A 20615-nucleotide genomic window follows, 5' to 3' on the forward strand; every position below is an offset into this window, starting at 1 on the left:
TAAATTTATGGCAGCACTATTCACAATAACCAGTCTACAATTACATAAGGAACATTAAGGTTACTAGACTGCCCAGATCATCAAGTCGCCCCCCAGACCCCATTACACTCACTGTTCACCAGCATAGTAAGATCCTACAGAATCACTGCTTTAATTCTCTGAACTATACTGCCTTCCCTATAGAATTCCCCCCCACATTATGTGAGCTAATCGTAATGCCCCCTTACCAGCCTGCAACCGTCCTTCACAACCAGCCTTCTCAGTCCCTTAACCATTCCTACGTTGGTGATGGGGGGAGTGTAATAAACATGATGTGATCCACATAATTGTAGATTCATGATAAAAAAATAAATGAATAAACAGATGAATGAATGAATGAGACATTGCCGCCCCCAGTTTAAAAGCGACACGTGCATCCCTATGATTACCACAGCACTATTCTCAATAGCCAAGCTCAGTGTCCATCAGTAGATGAACAATGGAATATTATTCAGTCATAGGAAAACAAATCACACCATTTGCAGAAACACGGATGGTGTGAGAGGGCATCATACTCAGTGTAATAAGGCAGGCAGGTGGAGAAACACAAGGATCAAATGATATCACTCGCCCGTGCAGGAGGGGAACCAAGAGACATCCGAAGAAGAAAAACGGCACCACAAGAGTGGACTCACAGTTACCAAACGGAAAGGGATGGACGTGGACAGGTGGGAACGGAGGAAAATGTCAGGCGGAGCGGGGGCGAATGTGCACATTACCTTTGGCATGCATAAAGCAGAAGGGGGGCACGGGGAGGGACGTACGACACAGAGAAGACAACAAGGGATTCTACAGCATCTTAATATGCTCATGGACAGTGACTGCAATGAGGTATGTGGGGGCATCTCATTGTGGGGGGCAGTTTACTAAACTACATGAGACTCACGTAGATGAAGACTAATGATAAATAAATAAATAAATAACAGATATACAAGTGAGTAATGAACTAACTAAATATATTCATACATCCGGACATACAGAAATAAACACTAGAATACAGCAGCCCAGTTTAAAAAAGACCTGTGCACACGTATAATTATCACAGCACTGTCCACAACAACAGACAAGGTAAGTGTCTATCTGAGGATGAAAAGTGGAATATTATTCTGCCATATGCAGAAACCAATCCTACCATGTGCAACAACATGGAGGGAGGTAGAGGGTATCATGCTCAGCGAAATAAGCCACGCAGAGAAAGACAAGTGTCAACTGATTTCACTCACCTGTGGAGTACCAGAAAAAAGAAAAGGAGTGATAGAAAAGGACAGTAGCAGCCACACCGAACCCAAGAATGGACTCACACTTACCAAAGGGAATGGGACTGAGGAGGATGGCTTAGGAGGGAAGGGAGAGAGGGAAAATGGGGCATTATGAGTGGCACACAGGCTGTGGCCCGGCGGCAAGCTTAGGTAGGTCCGTATAACATAGCGATGATCAGCAGCACTTCTACAGCATATTCCTGGGTTGTTGGACAGCGACTCTTACGGGCTACGTGCTGGGGACTTGACAGTGGGGGTAGTCTTAGGAACCATAATGTTGTTCATGTAACTTTGAAGTAGTGACAACAAAATGAAAAGGAACACACAGTACCTTGGCTCTGGATTCCATTTAGCCTGATGCTGTCAAGTTGGTCAGTGTCCACCTCACCCGAATCACACCTGCTCCTCTCAGCATACACATTATGTCTCTAGGACAGAGGCACCACTGTGACATCGTGGAGTCTCCAGGCAACAGTGCTGCGCTTACAAACTCCACCCACGGGGGGGGGGGAGTGCCCAGCCGGGCGGACCTGCATCATCTTAGCAAACATTAGAGTTACTTACCTAGAAACATATATATATATATATATATGTATAATGATATCACTCATCATTACAGTATCAGAACAAACAAAAAACTGAAGAAGGAAACAGCAGCAGTCTCAGAAAACCCAAGAATGGACTGAAAGTTAACAGAGGGAAAGAGACTGAGGTGTATGGGTGGGAATGGAGGGATTAGGGAGGGGCGAAGTAAGGACACATTTGAAGAAGAATATATAATGTGGGAGGGGTGTCACAGACAGGGCGGAAAAACACAGAAAAGACAAGTAGGGATTCTACACTATCTTACTATGCTCATGGACAGTGACTGCAATGGGGTATCTGGGGGCACGTGCGTGATGGGGGGAGTCTAGTAAACATAATGGAACTCATCTAATTGTGCATTAATGACAGAAACATCCATGGATAGATAGGTAGACAGATAATAAATGAATGAATAAATGAATGAATGAATGAATGAATGAATGGATGCATGGATGGATGAATACATACATACACACATACATACATACAAACATACATACATAAGGGATGCAGCAACCCAGTTCTAGAAAGACATCTGCACCCCTAAATTTATGGCAGCACTATTCACAATAACCAGTCTACAATTACATAAGGAACATTAAGGTTACTAGACTGCCCAGATCATCAAGTCGCCCCCCAGACCCCATTACACTCACTGTTCACCAGCATAGTAAGATCCTACAGAATCACTGCTTCAATTCTCTGAACTATACTGCCTTCCCTATAGAATTCCCCCCCACATTATGTGAGCTAATCGTAATGCCCCCTTACCAGCCTGCAACCATCCTTCACAACCAGCCTTCTCAGTCCCTTAACCATTCCTACGTTGGTGATGGGGGGAGTGTAATAAACATGATGTGATCCACATAATTGTAGATTCATGATAAAAAAATAAATGAATAAACAGATGAATGAATGAATGAGACACTGCCGCCCCCAGTTTAAAAGCGACACGTGCATCCCTATGATTACCACAGCACTATTCTCAATAGCCAAGCTCAGTGTCCATCAGTAGATGAACAATGGAATATTATTCAGTCATAGGAAAACAAATCACACCATTTGCAGAAACACGGATGGTGTGAGAGGGCATCATACTCAGTGTAATAAGGCAGGCAGGTGGAGAAACACAAGGATCAAATGATATCACTCGCCTGTGCAGGAGGGGAACCAAGAGACATCCGAAGAAGAAAAACGGCACCACAAGAGTGGACTCACAGTTACCAAAGGGAAAGGGATGGACGTGGACAGGTGGGAACGGAGGAAAATGTCAGGCGGAGCGGGGGCGAATGTGCACATTACCTTTGGCATGCATAAAGCAGAAGGGGGGCACGGGGAGGGACGTACGACACAGAGAAGACAACAAGGGATTCTACAGCATCTTAATATGCTCATGGACAGTGACTGCAATGAGGTATGTGGGGGCATCTCATTGTGGGGGGCAGTTTACTAAACTACATGAGACTCACGTAGATGAAGACTAATGATAAATAAATAAATAAATAACAGATATACAAGTGAGTAATGAACTAACTAAATATATTCATACATCCGGACATACAGAAATAAACACTAGAATACAGCAGCCCAGTTTAAAAAAGACCTGTGCACCCGTATAATTATCACAGCACTGTCCACAACAACAGACAAGGTAAGTGTCTATCTGAGGATGAAAAGTGGAATATTATTCTGCCATATGCAGAAACCAATCCTACCATGTGCAACAACATGGAGGGAGGTAGAGGGTATCATGCTCAGCGAAATAAGCCATGCAGAGAAAGACAAGTGTCATCTGATTTCACTCACCTGTGGAGTACCAGAAAAAAGAAAAGGAGTGATAGAAAAGGACAGTAGCAGCCGCACCGAACCCAAGAATGGACTCACACTTACCAAAGGGAATGGGACTGAGGAGGATGGCTTAGGAGGGAAGGGAGAGAGGGAAAATGGGGCATTATGAGTGGCACACAGGGTGTGGCTCGGCGGCAACCTTAGGTAGGTCCGTATAACATAGCGATGATCAGCAGCACTTCTACAGCATATTCGTGGGCTGTTGGACAGCGACTCTTACGGGCTACGTGCTGGGGACTTGACAGTGGGGGTAGTCTTAGGAACCATAATGTTGTTCATGTAACTTTGAAGTAGTGACAACAAAATGAAAAGGAACACACAGTACCTTGGCTCTGGATTCCATTTAGCCTGATGCTGTCAAGTTGGTCAGTGTCCACCTCACCCGAATCACACCTGCTCCTCTCAGCATACACATTATGTCTCTAGGACAGAGGCACCACTGTGACATCGTGGAATCTCCAGGCAACAGGGCTGCGCTTACAAACTCCACCCACGGGGTGGGGCAGTGCCCAGCCTTGCGGAGCTGCATCATCTTAGCAAACATTAGACTTACTTAACTACAAACATATATATATATATACATATATGTATAATGATATCACTCATCATTACAGTATCAGAACAAACAAAAAACTGAAGAAGGAAACAGCAGCAGTCTCAGAAAACCCAAGAATGGACTAAAAGTTAACAGAGGGAAAGAGACTGAGGTGTATGGGTGGGAATGGAGGGATTAGGGAGGGGCGAAGTAAGGACACATTAGAAGAAGAATATATAATGTGGGAGGGGTGTCACAGACAGGGCGGAAAAACACAGAAAAGACAAGTAGGGATTCTACAGTATCTTACTATGCTCATGGACAGTGACTGCAATGGGGTATCTGGGGGCACGTGCGTGATGGGGGGAGTCTAGTAAACATAATGGAACTCATCTAATTGTGCATTAATGACAGAAACATCCATGGACAGATAGGTAGACAGATAATGAATGAAGGAATGAATGAATGAATGAATGAATGGATTAATGAATGAATGAATGGATGCATGGATGGATGAATACATACATACACACATACATACATACAAACATACATACATAAGGAATGCAGCAACCCAGTTCTAGAAAGACATCTGCACCCCTAAATTTATGGCAGCACTATTCACAATAACCAGTCTACAATTACATAAGGAACATTAAGGTTACTACACTGCCCAGATCATCAAGTCGCCCCCCAGACCCCATTACACTCACTGTTCACCAGCATAGTAAGATCCTACAGAATCACTGCTTGAATTCTCTGAACTATACTGCCTTCCCTATAGAATTCCCCCCCACATTATGTGAGCTAATCGTAATGCCCCCTTACCAGCCTGCAACCGTCCTTCACAACCAGCCTTCTCAGTCCCTTAACCATTCCTACGTTGGTGATGGGGGGAGTGTAATAAACATGATGTGATCCACATAATTGTAGATTCATGATAAAAAAATAAATGAATAAACAGATGAATGAATGAATGAGACATTGCCGCCCCCAGTTTAAAAGCGACACGTGCATCCCTATATTTACCACAGCACTATTCTCAATAGCCAAGCTCAGTGTCCATCAGTAGATGAACAATGGAATATTATTCAGTCATAGGAAAACAAATCACACCATTTGCAGAAACACGGATGGTGTGAGAGGGCATCATACTCAGTGTAATAAGGCAGGCAGGTGGAGAAACACAAGGATCAAATGATATCACTCGCCTGTGCAGGAGGGGAACCAAGAGACATCCGAAGAAGAAAAACGGCACCACAAGAGTGGACTCACAGTTACCAAAGGGAAAGGGATGGACGTGGACAGGTGGGAACGGAGGAAAATGTCAGGCGGAGCGGGGGCGAATGTGCACATTACCTTTGGCATGCATAAAGCAGAAGGGGGGCACGGGGAGGGACGTACGACACAGAGAAGACAACAAGGGATTCTACAGCATCTTAATATGCTCATGGACAGTAACTGCAATGAGGTATGTGGGGGCATCTCATTGTGGGGGGCAGTTTACTAAACTACATGAGACTCACGTCGATGAAGACTAATGATAAATAAATAAATAAATAACAGATATACAAGTGAGTAATGAACTAACTAAATATATTCATACATCCGGACATACAGAAATAAACACTAGAATACAGCAGCCCAGTTTAAAAAAGACCTGTGCACCCGTATAATTATCACAGCACTGTCCACAACAACAGACAAGGTAAGTGTCTATCTGAGGATGAAAAGTGGAATATTATTCTGCCATATGCAGAAACCAATCCTACCATGTGCAACAACATGGAGGGAGGTAGAGGGTATCATGCTCAGCGAAATAAGCCACGCAGAGAAAGACAAGTGTCAACTGATTTCACTCAACTGTGGAGTACCAGAAAAAAGAAAAGGAGTGATAGAAAAGGACAGTAGCAGCCGCACCGAACCCAAGAATGGACTCACACTTACCAAAGGGAATGGGACTGAGGAGGATGGCTTAGGAGGGAAGGGAGAGAGGGAAAATGGGGCATTATGAGTGGCACACAGGCTGTGGCCCGGCGGCAAGCTTAGGGAGGTCCGTATAACATAGCGATGATCAGCAGCACTTCTACAGCATATTCCTGGGCTGTTGGACAGCGACTCTTACGGGCTACGTGCTGGGGACTTGACAGTGGGGGTAGTCTTAGGAACCATAATGTTGTTCATGTAACTTTGAAGTAGTGACAACAAAATGAAAAGGAACACACAGTACCTTGGCTCTGGATTCCATTTAGCCTGATGCTGTCAAGTTGGTCAGTGTCCACCTCACCCGAATCACACCTGCTCCTCTCAGCATACACATTATGTCTCTAGGACAGAGGCACCACTGTGACATCGTGGAATCTCCAGGCAACAGTGCTGCGCTTACGAACTCCACCCACGGGGGAGGGGAGCAGTGCCCAGCCTTGCGGAGCTGCATCACCTTAGCAAACATTAGAGTTACTTACCTACATACATACACATATATATATATAGATATATGTATAATGATATCACTCATCATTACAGTATCAGAAAAAACAAAAAACTGAAGAAGGAAACAGCAGCAGTCTCAGAAAACCCAAGAATGGACTAAAAGTTAACAGAGGGAAAGAGACTGAGGTGTATGGGTGGGAATGGAGGGATTAGGGAGGAGCGAAGTAAGGACACATTAGAAGAAGAATATATAATGTGGGAGGGGTGTCACAGACAGGGCGGAAAAACACAGAAAAAACAAGTAGGGATTCTACAGTATCTTACTATGCTCATGGACAGTGACTGCAATGGGGTATCTGGGGGCACGTGCGTGATGGGGGGAGTCTAGTAAACATAATGGAACTCATCTAATTGTGCATTAATGACAGAAACATCCATGGATAGATAGGTAGACAGATAATAAATGAATGAATGAATGAATGAATGAATGAATGAATGAATGGATGCATGGATGGATGAATACATACATACACACATACATACATACAAACATACATACATAAGGAATGCAGCAACCCAGTTCTAGAAAGACATCTGCACCCCTAAATTTATGGCAGCACTATTCACAATAACCAGTCTACAATTACATAAGGAACATTAAGGTTACTACACTGCCCAGATCATCAAGTCGCCCCCCAGACCCCATTACACTCACTGTTCACCAGCATAGTAAGATCCTACAGAATCACTGCTTGAATTCTCTGAACTATACTGCCTTCCCTATAGAATTCCCCCCCACATTATGTGAGCTAATCGTAATGCCCCCTTACCAGCCTGCAACCGTCCTTCACAACCAGCCTTCTCAGTCCCTTAACCATTCCTACGTTGGTGATGGGGGGAGTGTAATAAACATGATGTGATCCACATAATTGTAGATTCATGATAAAAAAATAAATGAATAAACAGATGAATGAATGAATGAGACATTGCCGCCCCCAGTTTAAAAGCGACACGTGCATCCCTATATTTACCACAGCACTATTCTCAATAGCCAAGCTCAGTGTCCATCAGTAGATGAACAATGGAATATTATTCAGTCATAGGAAAACAAATCACACCATTTGCAGAAACACGGATGGTGTGAGAGGGCATCATACTCAGTGTAATAAGGCAGGCAGGTGGAGAAACACAAGGATCAAATGATATCACTCGCCTGTGCAGGAGGGGAACCAAGAGACATCCGAAGAAGAAAAACGGCACCACAAGAGTGGACTCACAGTTACCAAAGGGAAAGGGATGGACGTGGACAGGTGGGAACGGAGGAAAATGTCAGGCGGAGCGGGGGCGAATGTGCACATTACCTTTGGCATGCATAAAGCAGAAGGGGGGCACGGGGAGGGACGTACGACACAGAGAAGACAACAAGGGATTCTACAGCATCTTAATATGCTCATGGACAGTAACTGCAATGAGGTATGTGGGGGCATCTCATTGTGGGGGGCAGTTTACTAAACTACATGAGACTCACGTCGATGAAGACTAATGATAAATAAATAAATAAATAACAGATATACAAGTGAGTAATGAACTAACTAAATATATTCATACATCCGGACATACAGAAATAAACACTAGAATACAGCAGCCCAGTTTAAAAAAGACCTGTGCACCCGTATAATTATCACAGCACTGTCCACAACAACAGACAAGGTAAGTGTCTATCTGAGGATGAAAAGTGGAATATTATTCTGCCATATGCAGAAACCAATCCTACCATGTGCAACAACATGGAGGGAGGTAGAGGGTATCATGCTCAGCGAAATAAGCCACGCAGAGAAAGACAAGTGTCAACTGATTTCACTCAACTGTGGAGTACCAGAAAAAAGAAAAGGAGTGATAGAAAAGGACAGTAGCAGCCGCACCGAACCCAAGAATGGACTCACACTTACCAAAGGGAATGGGACTGAGGAGGATGGCTTAGGAGGGAAGGGAGAGAGGGAAAATGGGGCATTATGAGTGGCACACAGGCTGTGGCCCGGCGGCAAGCTTAGGGAGGTCCGTATAACATAGCGATGATCAGCAGCACTTCTACAGCATATTCCTGGGCTGTTGGACAGCGACTCTTACGGGCTACGTGCTGGGGACTTGACAGTGGGGGTAGTCTTAGGAACCATAATGTTGTTCATGTAACTTTGAAGTAGTGACAACAAAATGAAAAGGAACACACAGTACCTTGGCTCTGGATTCCATTTAGCCTGATGCTGTCAAGTTGGTCAGTGTCCACCTCACCCGAATCACACCTGCTCCTCTCAGCATACACATTATGTCTCTAGGACAGAGGCACCACTGTGACATCGTGGAATCTCCAGGCAACAGTGCTGCGCTTACGAACTCCACCCACGGGGGAGGGGAGCAGTGCCCAGCCTTGCGGAGCTGCATCACCTTAGCAAACATTAGAGTTACTTACCTACATACATACACATATATATATATAGATATATGTATAATGATATCACTCATCATTACAGTATCAGAAAAAACAAAAAACTGAAGAAGGAAACAGCAGCAGTCTCAGAAAACCCAAGAATGGACTAAAAGTTAACAGAGGGAAAGAGACTGAGGTGTACGGGTGGGAATGGAGGGATTAGGGAGGAGCGAAGTAAGGACACATTAGAAGAAGAATATATAATGTGGGAGGGGTGTCACAGACAGGGCGGAAAAACACAGAAAAAACAAGTAGGGATTCTACAGTATCTTACTATGCTCATGGACAGTGACTGCAATGGGGTATCTGGGGGCACGTGCGTGATGGGGGGAGTCTAGTAAACATAATGGAACTCATCTAATTGTGCATTAATGACAGAAACATCCATGGATAGATAGGTAGACAGATAATAAATGAATGAATGAATGAATGAATGAATGAATGAATGAATGGATGCATGGATGGATGAATACATACATACACACATACATACATACAAACATACATACATAAGGAATGCAGCAACCCAGTTCTAGAAAGACATCTGCACCCCTAAATTTATGGCAGCACTATTCACAATAACCAGTCTACAATTACATAAGGAACATTAAGGTTACTACACTGCCCAGATCATCAAGTCGCCCCCCAGACCCCATTACACTCACTGTTCACCAGCATAGTAAGATCCTACAGAATCACTGCTTGAATTCTCTGAACTATACTGCCTTCCCTATAGAATTCCCCCCCACATTATGTGAGCTAATCGTAATGCCCCCTTACCAGCCTGCAACCGTCCTTCACAACCAGCCTTCTCAGTCCCTTAACCATTCCTACGTTGGTGATGGGGGGAGTGTAATAAACATGATGTGATCCACATAATTGTAGATTCATGATAAAAAAATAAATGAATAAACAGATGAATGAATGAATGAGACATTGCCGCCCCCAGTTTAAAAGCGACACGTGCATCCCTATATTTACCACAGCACTATTCTCAATAGCCAAGCTCAGTGTCCATCAGTAGATGAACAATGGAATATTATTCAGTCATAGGAAAACAAATCACACCATTTGCAGAAACACGGATGGTGTGAGAGGGCATCATACTCAGTGTAATAAGGCAGGCAGGTGGAGAAACACAAGGATCAAATGATATCACTCGCCTGTGCAGGAGGGGAACCAAGAGACATCCGAAGAAGAAAAACGGCACCACAAGAGTGGACTCACAGTTACCAAAGGGAAAGGGATGGACGTGGACAGGTGGGAACGGAGGAAAATGTCAGGCGGAGCGGGGGCGAATGTGCACATTACCTTTGGCATGCATAAAGCAGAAGGGGGGCACGGGGAGGGACGTACGACACAGAGAAGACAACAAGGGATTCTACAGCATCTTAATATGCTCATGGACAGTAACTGCAATGAGGTATGTGGGGGCATCTCATTGTGGGGGGCAGTTTACTAAACTACATGAGACTCACGTCGATGAAGACTAATGATAAATAAATAAATAAATAACAGATATACAAGTGAGTAATGAACTAACTAAATATATTCATACATCCGGACATACAGAAATAAACACTAGAATACAGCAGCCCAGTTTAAAAAAGACCTGTGCACCCGTATAATTATCACAGCACTGTCCACAACAACAGACAAGGTAAGTGTCTATCTGAGGATGAAAAGTGGAATATTATTCTGCCATATGCAGAAACCAATCCTACCATGTGCAACAACATGGAGGGAGGTAGAGGGTATCATGCTCAGCGAAATAAGCCACGCAGAGAAAGACAAGTGTCAACTGATTTCACTCAACTGTGGAGTACCAGAAAAAAGAAAAGGAGTGATAGAAAAGGACAGTAGCAGCCGCACCGAACCCAAGAATGGACTCACACTTACCAAAGGGAATGGGACTGAGGAGGATGGCTTAGGAGGGAAGGGAGAGAGGGAAAATGGGGCATTATGAGTGGCACACAGGCTGTGGCCCGGCGGCAAGCTTAGGGAGGTCCGTATAACATAGCGATGATCAGCAGCACTTCTACAGCATATTCCTGGGCTGTTGGACAGCGACTCTTACGGGCTACGTGCTGGGGACTTGACAGTGGGGGTAGTCTTAGGAACCATAATGTTGTTCATGTAACTTTGAAGTAGTGACAACAAAATGAAAAGGAACACACAGTACCTTGGCTCTGGATTCCATTTAGCCTGATGCTGTCAAGTTGGTCAGTGTCCACCTCACCCGAATCACACCTGCTCCTCTCAGCATACACATTATGTCTCTAGGACAGAGGCACCACTGTGACATCGTGGAATCTCCAGGCAACAGTGCTGCGCTTACGAACTCCACCCACGGGGGAGGGGAGCAGTGCCCAGCCTTGCGGAGCTGCATCACCTTAGCAAACATTAGAGTTACTTACCTACATACATACACATATATATATATAGATATATGTATAATGATATCACTCATCATTACAGTATCAGAAAAAACAAAAAACTGAAGAAGGAAACAGCAGCAGTCTCAGAAAACCCAAGAATGGACTAAAAGTTAACAGAGGGAAAGAGACTGAGGTGTACGGGTGGGAATGGAGGGATTAGGGAGGAGCGAAGTAAGGACACATTAGAAGAAGAATATATAATGTGGGAGGGGTGTCACAGACAGGGCGGAAAAACACAGAAAAAACAAGTAGGGATTCTACAGTATCTTACTATGCTCATGGACAGTGACTGCAATGGGGTATCTGGGGGCACGTGCGTGATGGGGGGAGTCTAGTAAACATAATGGAACTCATCTAATTGTGCATTAATGACAGAAACATCCATGGATAGATAGGTAGACAGATAATAAATGAATGAATGAATGAATGAATGAATGAATGAATGGATGCATGGATGGATGAATACATACATACACACATACATACATACAAACATACATACATAAGGAATGCAGCAACCCAGTTCTAGAAAGACATCTGCACCCCTAAATTTATGGCAGCACTATTCACAATAACCAGTCTACAATTACATAAGGAACATTAAGGTTACTACACTGCCCAGATCATCAAGTCGCCCCCCAGACCCCATTACACTCACTGTTCACCAGCATAGTAAGATCCTACAGAATCACTGCTTGAATTCTCTGAACTATACTGCCTTCCCTATAGAATTCCCCCCCACATTATGTGAGCTAATCGTAATGCCCCCTTACCAGCCTGCAACCGTCCTTCACAACCAGCCTTCTCAGTCCCTTAACCATTCCTACGTTGGTGATGGGGGGAGTGTAATAAACATGATGTGATCCACATAACTGTAGATTCATGATAAAAAAATAAATGAATAAACAGATGAATGAATGAATGAGACATTGCCGCCCCCAGTTTAAAAGCGACACGTGCATCCCTATATTTACCACAGCACTATTCTCAATAGCCAAGCTCAGTGTCCATCAGTAGATGAACAATGGAATATTATTCAGTCATAGGAAAACAAATCACACCATTTGCAGAAACACGGATGGTGTGAGAGGGCATCATACTCAGTGTAATAAGGCAGGCAGGTGGAGAAACACAAGGATCAAATGATATCACTCGCCTGTGCAGGAGGGGAACCAAGAGACATCCGAAGAAGAAAAACGGCACCACAAGAGTGGACTCACAGTTACCAAAGGGAAAGGGATGGACGTGGACAGGTGGGAACGGAGGAAAATGTCAGGCGGAGCGGGGGCGAATGTGCACATTACCTTTGGCATGCATAAAGCAGAAGGGGGGCACGGGGAGGGACGTACGACACAGAGAAGACAACAAGGGATTCTACAGCATCTTAATATGCTCATGGACAGTAACTGCAATGAGGTATGTGGGGGCATCTCATTGTGGGGGGCAGTTTACTAAACTACATGAGACTCACGTCGATGAAGACTAATGATAAATAAATAAATAAATAACAGATATACAAGTGAGTAATGAACTAACTAAATATATTCATACATCCGGACATACAGAAATAAACACTAGAATACAGCAGCCCAGTTTAAAAAAGACCTGTGCACCCGTATAATTATCACAGCACTGTCCACAACAACAGACAAGGTAAGTGTCTATCTGAGGATGAAAAGTGGAATATTATTCTGCCATATGCAGAAACCAATCCTACCATGTGCAACAACATGGAGGGAGGTAGAGGGTATCATGCTCAGCGAAATAAGCCACGCAGAGAAAGACAAGTGTCAACTGATTTCACTCAACTGTGGAGTACCAGAAAAAAGAAAAGGAGTGATAGAAAAGGACAGTAGCAGCCGCACCGAACCCAAGAATGGACTCACACTTACCAAAGGGAATGGGACTGAGGAGGATGGCTTAGGAGGGAAGGGAGAGAGGGAAAATGGGGCATTATGAGTGGCACACAGGCTGTGGCCCGGCGGCAAGCTTAGGGAGGTCCGTATAACATAGCGATGATCAGCAGCACTTCTACAGCATATTCCTGGGCTGTTGGACAGCGACTCTTACGGGCTACGTGCTGGGGACTTGACAGTGGGGGTAGTCTTAGGAACCATAATGTTGTTCATGTAACTTTGAAGTAGTGACAACAAAATGAAAAGGAACACACAGTACCTTGGCTCTGGATTCCATTTAGCCTGATGCTGTCAAGTTGGTCAGTGTCCACCTCACCCGAATCACACCTGCTCCTCTCAGCATACACATTATGTCTCTAGGACAGAGGCACCACTGTGACATCGTGGAATCTCCAGGCAACAGTGCTGCGCTTACGAACTCCACCCACGGGGGAGGGGAGCAGTGCCCAGCCTTGCGGAGCTGCATCACCTTAGCAAACATTAGAGTTACTTACCTACATACATACACATATATATATATAGATATATGTATAATGATATCACTCATCATTACAGTATCAGAAAAAACAAAAAACTGAAGAAGGAAACAGCAGCAGTCTCAGAAAACCCAAGAATGGACTAAAAGTTAACAGAGGGAAAGAGACTGAGGTGTACGGGTGGGAATGGAGGGATTAGGGAGGAGCGAAGTAAGGACACATTAGAAGAAGAATATATAATGTGGGAGGGGTGTCACAGACAGGGCGGAAAAACACAGAAAAAACAAGTAGGGATTCTACAGTATCTTACTATGCTCATGGACAGTGACTGCAATGGGGTATCTGGGGGCACGTGCGTGATGGGGGGAGTCTAGTAAACATAATGGAACTCATCTAATTGTGCATTAATGACAGAAACATCCATGGATAGATAGGTAGACAGATAATAAATGAATGAATGAATGAATGAATGAATGAATGAATGAATGGATGCATGGATGGATGAATACATACATACACACATACATACATACAAACATACATACATAAGGAATGCAGCAACCCAGTTCTAGAAAGACATCTGCACCCCTAAATTTATGGCAGCACTATTCACAATAACCAGTCTACAATTACATAAGGAACATTAAGGTTACTACACTGCCCAGATCATCAAGTCGCCCCCCAGACCCCATTACACTCACTGTTCACCAGCATAGTAAGATCCTACAGAATCACTGCTTGAATTCTCTGAACTATACTGCCTTCCCTATAGAATTCCCCCCCACATTATGTGAGCTAATCGTAATGCCCCCTTACCAGCCTGCAACCGTCCTTCACAACCAGCCTTCTCAGTCCCTTAACCATTCCTACGTTGGTGATGGGGGGAGTGTAATAAACATGATGTGATCCACATAATTGTAGATTCATGATAAAAAAATAAATGAATAAACAGATGAATGAATGAATGAGACATTGCCGCCCCCAGTTTAAAAGCGACACGTGCATCCCTATATTTACCACAGCACTATTCTCAATAGCCAAGCTCAGTGTCCATCAGTAGATGAACAATGGAATATTATTCAGTCATAGGAAAACAAATCACACCATTTGCAGAAACACGGATGGTGTGAGAGGGCATCATACTCAGTGTAATAAGGCAGGCAGGTGGAGAAACACAAGGATCAAATGATATCACTCGCCTGTGCAGGAGGGGAACCAAGAGACATCCGAAGAAGAAAAACGGCACCACAAGAGTGGACTCACAGTTACCAAAGGGAAAGGGATGGACGTGGACAGGTGGGAACGGAGGAAAATGTCAGGCGGAGCGGGGGCGAATGTGCACATTACCTTTGGCATGCATAAAGCAGAAGGGGGGCACGGGGAGGGACGTACGACACAGAGAAGACAACAAGGGATTCTACAGCATCTTAATATGCTCATGGACAGTAACTGCAATGAGGTATGTGGGGGCATCTCATTGTGGGGGGCAGTTTACTAAACTACATGAGACTCACGTCGATGAAGACTAATGATAAATAAATAAATAAATAACAGATATACAAGTGAGTAATGAACTAACTAAATATATTCATACATCCGGACATACAGAAATAAACACTAGAATACAGCAGCCCAGTTTAAAAAAGACCTGTGCACCCGTATAATTATCACAGCACTGTCCACAACAACAGACAAGGTAAGTGTCTATCTGAGGATGAAAAGTGGAATATTATTCTGCCATATGCAGAAACCAATCCTACCATGTGCAACAACATGGAGGGAGGTAGAGGGTATCATGCTCAGCGAAATAAGCCACGCAGAGAAAGACAAGTGTCAACTGATTTCACTCAACTGTGGAGTACCAGAAAAAAGAAAAGGAGTGATAGAAAAGGACAGTAGCAGCCGCACCGAACCCAAGAATGGACTCACACTTACCAAAGGGAATGGGACTGAGGAGGATGGCTTAGGAGGGAAGGGAGAGAGGGAAAATGGGGCATTATGAGTGGCACACAGGCTGTGGCCCGGCGGCAAGCTTAGGGAGGTCCGTATAACATAGCGATGATCAGCAGCACTTCTACAGCATATTCCTGGGCTGTTGGACAGCGACTCTTACGGGCTACGTGCTGGGGACTTGACAGTGGGGGTAGTCTTAGGAACCATAATGTTGTTCATGTAACTTTGAAGTAGTGACAACAAAATGAAAAGGAACACACAGTACCTTGGCTCTGGATTCCATTTAGCCTGATGCTGTCAAGTTGGTCAGTGTCCACCTCACCCGAATCACACCTGCTCCTCTCAGCATACACATTATGTCTCTAGGACAGAGGCACCACTGTGACATCGTGGAATCTCCAGGCAACAGTGCTGCGCTTACGAACTCCACCCACGGGGGAGGGGAGCAGTGCCCAGCCTTGCGGAGCTGCATCACCTTAGCAAACATTAGAGTTACTTACCTACATACATACACATATATATATATAGATATATGTATAATGATATCACTCATCATTACAGTATCAGAAAAAACAAAAAACTGAAGAAGGAAACAGCAGCAGTCTCAGAAAACCCAAGAATGGACTAAAAGTTAACAGAGGGAAAGAGACTGAGGTGTACGGGTGGGAATGGAGGGATTAGGGAGGAGCGAAGTAAGGACACATTAGAAGAAGAATATATAATGTGGGAGGGGTGTCACAGACAGGGCGGAAAAACACAGAAAAAACAAGTAGGGATTCTACAGTATCTTACTATGCTCATGGACAGTGACTGCAATGGGGTATCTGGGGGCACGTGCGTGATGGGGGGAGTCTAGTAAACATAATGGAACTCATCTAATTGTGCATTAATGACAGAAACATCCATGGATAGATAGGTAGACAGATAATAAATGAATGAATGAATGAATGAATGAATGAATGAATGAATGGATGCATGGATGGATGAATACATACATACACACATACATACATACAAACATACATACATAAGGAATGCAGCAACCCAGTTCTAGAAAGACATCTGCACCCCTAAATTTATGGCAGCACTATTCACAATAACCAGTCTACAATTACATAAGGAACATTAAGGTTACTAGACTGCCCAGATCATCAAGTCGCCCCCCAGACCCCATTACACTCACTGTTCACCAGCATAGTAAGATCCTACAGAATCACTGCTTGAATTCTCTGAACTATACTGCCTTCCCTATAGAATTCCCCCCCACATTATGTGAGCTAATCGTAATGCCCCCTTACCAGCCTGCAACCGTCCTTCACAACCAGCCTTCTCAGTCCCTTAACCATTCCTACGTTGGTGATGGGGGGAGTGTAATAAACATGATGTGATCCACATAATTGTAGATTCATGATAAAAAAATAAATGAATAAACAGATGAATGAATGAATGAATGAGACATTGCCGCCCCCAGTTTAAAAGCGACACGTGCATCCCTATATTTACCACAGCACTATTCTCAATAGCCAAGCTCAGTGTCCATCAGTAGATGAACAATGGAATATTATTCAGTCATAGGAAAACAAATCACACCATTTGCAGAAACACGGATGGTGTGAGAGGGCATCATACTCAGTGTAATAAGGCAGGCAGGTGGAGAAACACAAGGATCAAATGATATCACTCGCCTGTGCAGGAGGGGAACCAAGAGACATCCGAAGAAGAAAAACGGCACCACAAGAGTGGACTCACAGTTACCAAAGGGAAAGGGATGGACGTGGACAGGTGGGAACGGAGGAAAATGTCAGGCGGAGCGGGGGCGAATGTGCACATTACCTTTGGCATGCATAAAGCAGAAGGGGGGCACGGGGAGGGACGTACGACACAGAGAAGACAACAAGGGATTCTACAGCATCTTAATATGCTCATGGACAGTGACTGCAATGAGGTATGTGGGGGCATCTCATTGTGGGGGGCAGTTTACTAAACTACATGAGACTCACGTCGATGAAGACTAATGATAAATAAATAAATAAATAACAGATATACAAGTGAGTAATGAACTAACTAAATATATTCATACATCCGGACATACAGAAATAAACACTAGAATACAACGGCCCAGTTTAAAAAAGACCTGTGCACCCGTATAATTATCACAGCACTGTCCACAACAACAGACAAGGTAAGTGTCTATCAGAGGATGAAAAGTGGAATATTATTCTGCCATATGCAGAAACCAATCCTACCATGTGCAACAACATGGAGGGAGGTAGAGGGTATCATGCTCAGCGAAATAAGCCACGCAGAGAAAGACAAGTGTCAACTGATTTCACTCACCTGTGGAGTACCAGAAAAAAGAAAAGGAGTGATAGAAAAGGACAGTAGCAGCCGCACCGAACCCAAGAATGGACTCACACTTACCAAAGGGAATGGGACTGAGGAGGATGGCTGAGGAGGGAAGGGAGAGAGGGAAAATGGGGCATTATGAGTGGCACACAGGCTGTGGCCCGGCGGCAAGCTTAGGTAGGTCCGTATAACATAGCGATGATCAGCAGCACTTCCACAGCATATTCCTGGGCTGTTGGACAGCGACTCTTACGGGCTACGTGCTGGGGACTTGACAGTGGGGGTAGTCTTAGGAACCATAATGTTGTTCATGTAACTTTGAAGTAGTGACAACAAAATGAAAAGGAACACACAGTACCTTGGCTCTGGATTCCATTTAGCCTGATGCTGTCAAGTTGGTCAGTGTCCACCTCACCTGAATCACACCTGCTCCTCTCAGCATACACATTATGTCTCTAGGAGAGAGGCACCACTGTGACATCGTGGAATCTCCAGGCAACAGGGCTGCGCTTACAAACTCCACCCACGGGGGGGGGGGGCAGTGCCCAGCCTTGCGGAGCTGCATCATCTTAGCAAACATTAGAGTTACTTACCTACAAACGTATATATATATATATACATATATGTAAATGATATCACTCATCATTACAGTATCAGAACAAACAAAAAACTGAAGAAGGAAACAGCAGCAGTCTCAGAAAACCCAAGAATGGACTGAAAGTTAACAGAGGGAAAGAGACTGAGGTGTATGGGTGGGAATGGAGGGATTAGGGAGGGGCGAAGTAAGGACACATTAGAAGAAGAATATATAATGTGGGAGGGGTGTCACAGACAGGGCGGAAAAACACAGAAAAGACAAGTAGGGATTCTACAGTATCTTACTATGCTCATGGACAGTGACTGCAATGGGGTATCTGGGGGCACGTGCGTGATGGGGGGAGTCTAGTAAACATAATGGAACTCATCTAATTGTGCATTAATGACAGAAACATCCATGGACAGATAGGTAGACAGATAATGAATGAAGGAATGAATGAATGAATGAATGAATGGATTAATGAATGAATGAATGGATGCATGGATGGATGAATACATACATACACACATACATACATACAAACATACATACATAAGGAATGCAGCAACCCAGTTCTAGAAAGACATCTGCACCCCTAAATTTATGGCAGCACTATTCACAATAACCAGTCTACAATTACATAAGGAACATTAAGGTTACTAGACTGCCCAGATCATCAAGTCGCCCCCCAGACCCCATTACACTCACTGTTCACCAGCATAGTAAGATCCTACAGAATCACTGCTTGAATTCTCTGAACTATACTGCCTTCCCTATAGAATTCCCCCCCACATTATGTGAGCTAATCGTAATGCCCCCTTACCAGCCTGCAACCGTCCTTCACAACCAGCCTTCTCAGTCCCTTAACCATTCCTACGTTGGTGATGGGGGGAGTGTAATAAACATGATGTGATCCACATAATTGTAGATTCATGATAAAAAAATAAATGAATAAACAGATGAATGAATGAATGAGACATTGCCGCCCCCAGTTTAAAAGCGACACGTGCATCCCTATGATTACCACAGCACTATTCTCAATAACCAAGCTCAGTGTCCATCAGTAGATGAACAATGGAATATTATTCAGTCATAGGAAAACAAATCACACCATTTGCAGAAACACGGATGGTGTGAGAGGGCATCATACTCAGTGTAATAAGGCAGGCAGGTGGAGAAACACAAGGATCAAATGATATCACTCGCCTGTGCAGGAGGGGAACCAAGAGACATCCGAAGAAGAAAGACGGCACCACAAGAGAGGACTCACAGTTACCAAAAGGAAAGGGATGGACGTGGACAGGTGGGAACGGAGGAAAATGTCAGGCGGAGCGGGGGCGAATGTGCACATTACCTTTGGCATGCATAAAGCAGAAGGGGGGCACGGGGAGGGACGTACGACACAGAGAAGACAACAAGGGATTCTACAGCATCTTAATATGCTCATGGACAGTGAATGCAATGAGGTATGTGGGGGCATCTCATTGTGGGGGGCAGTTTACTAAACTACATGAGACTCACGTAGATGAAGACTAATGATAAATAAATAAATAAATAACAGATATACAAGTGAGTAATGAACTAACTAAATATATTCATACATCCGGACATACAGAAATAAACACTAGAATACAACAGCCCAGTTTAAAAAAGACCTGTGCACCCGTATAATTATCACAGCACTGTCCACAACAACAGACAAGGTAAGTGTCTATCAGAGGATGA

Source organism: Manis pentadactyla, chromosome 6, assembly GCF_030020395.1.
Source record: "Manis pentadactyla isolate mManPen7 chromosome 6, mManPen7.hap1, whole genome shotgun sequence".
In the NCBI taxonomy this organism is placed as follows: Eukaryota; Metazoa; Chordata; class Mammalia; order Pholidota; family Manidae; genus Manis; species Manis pentadactyla.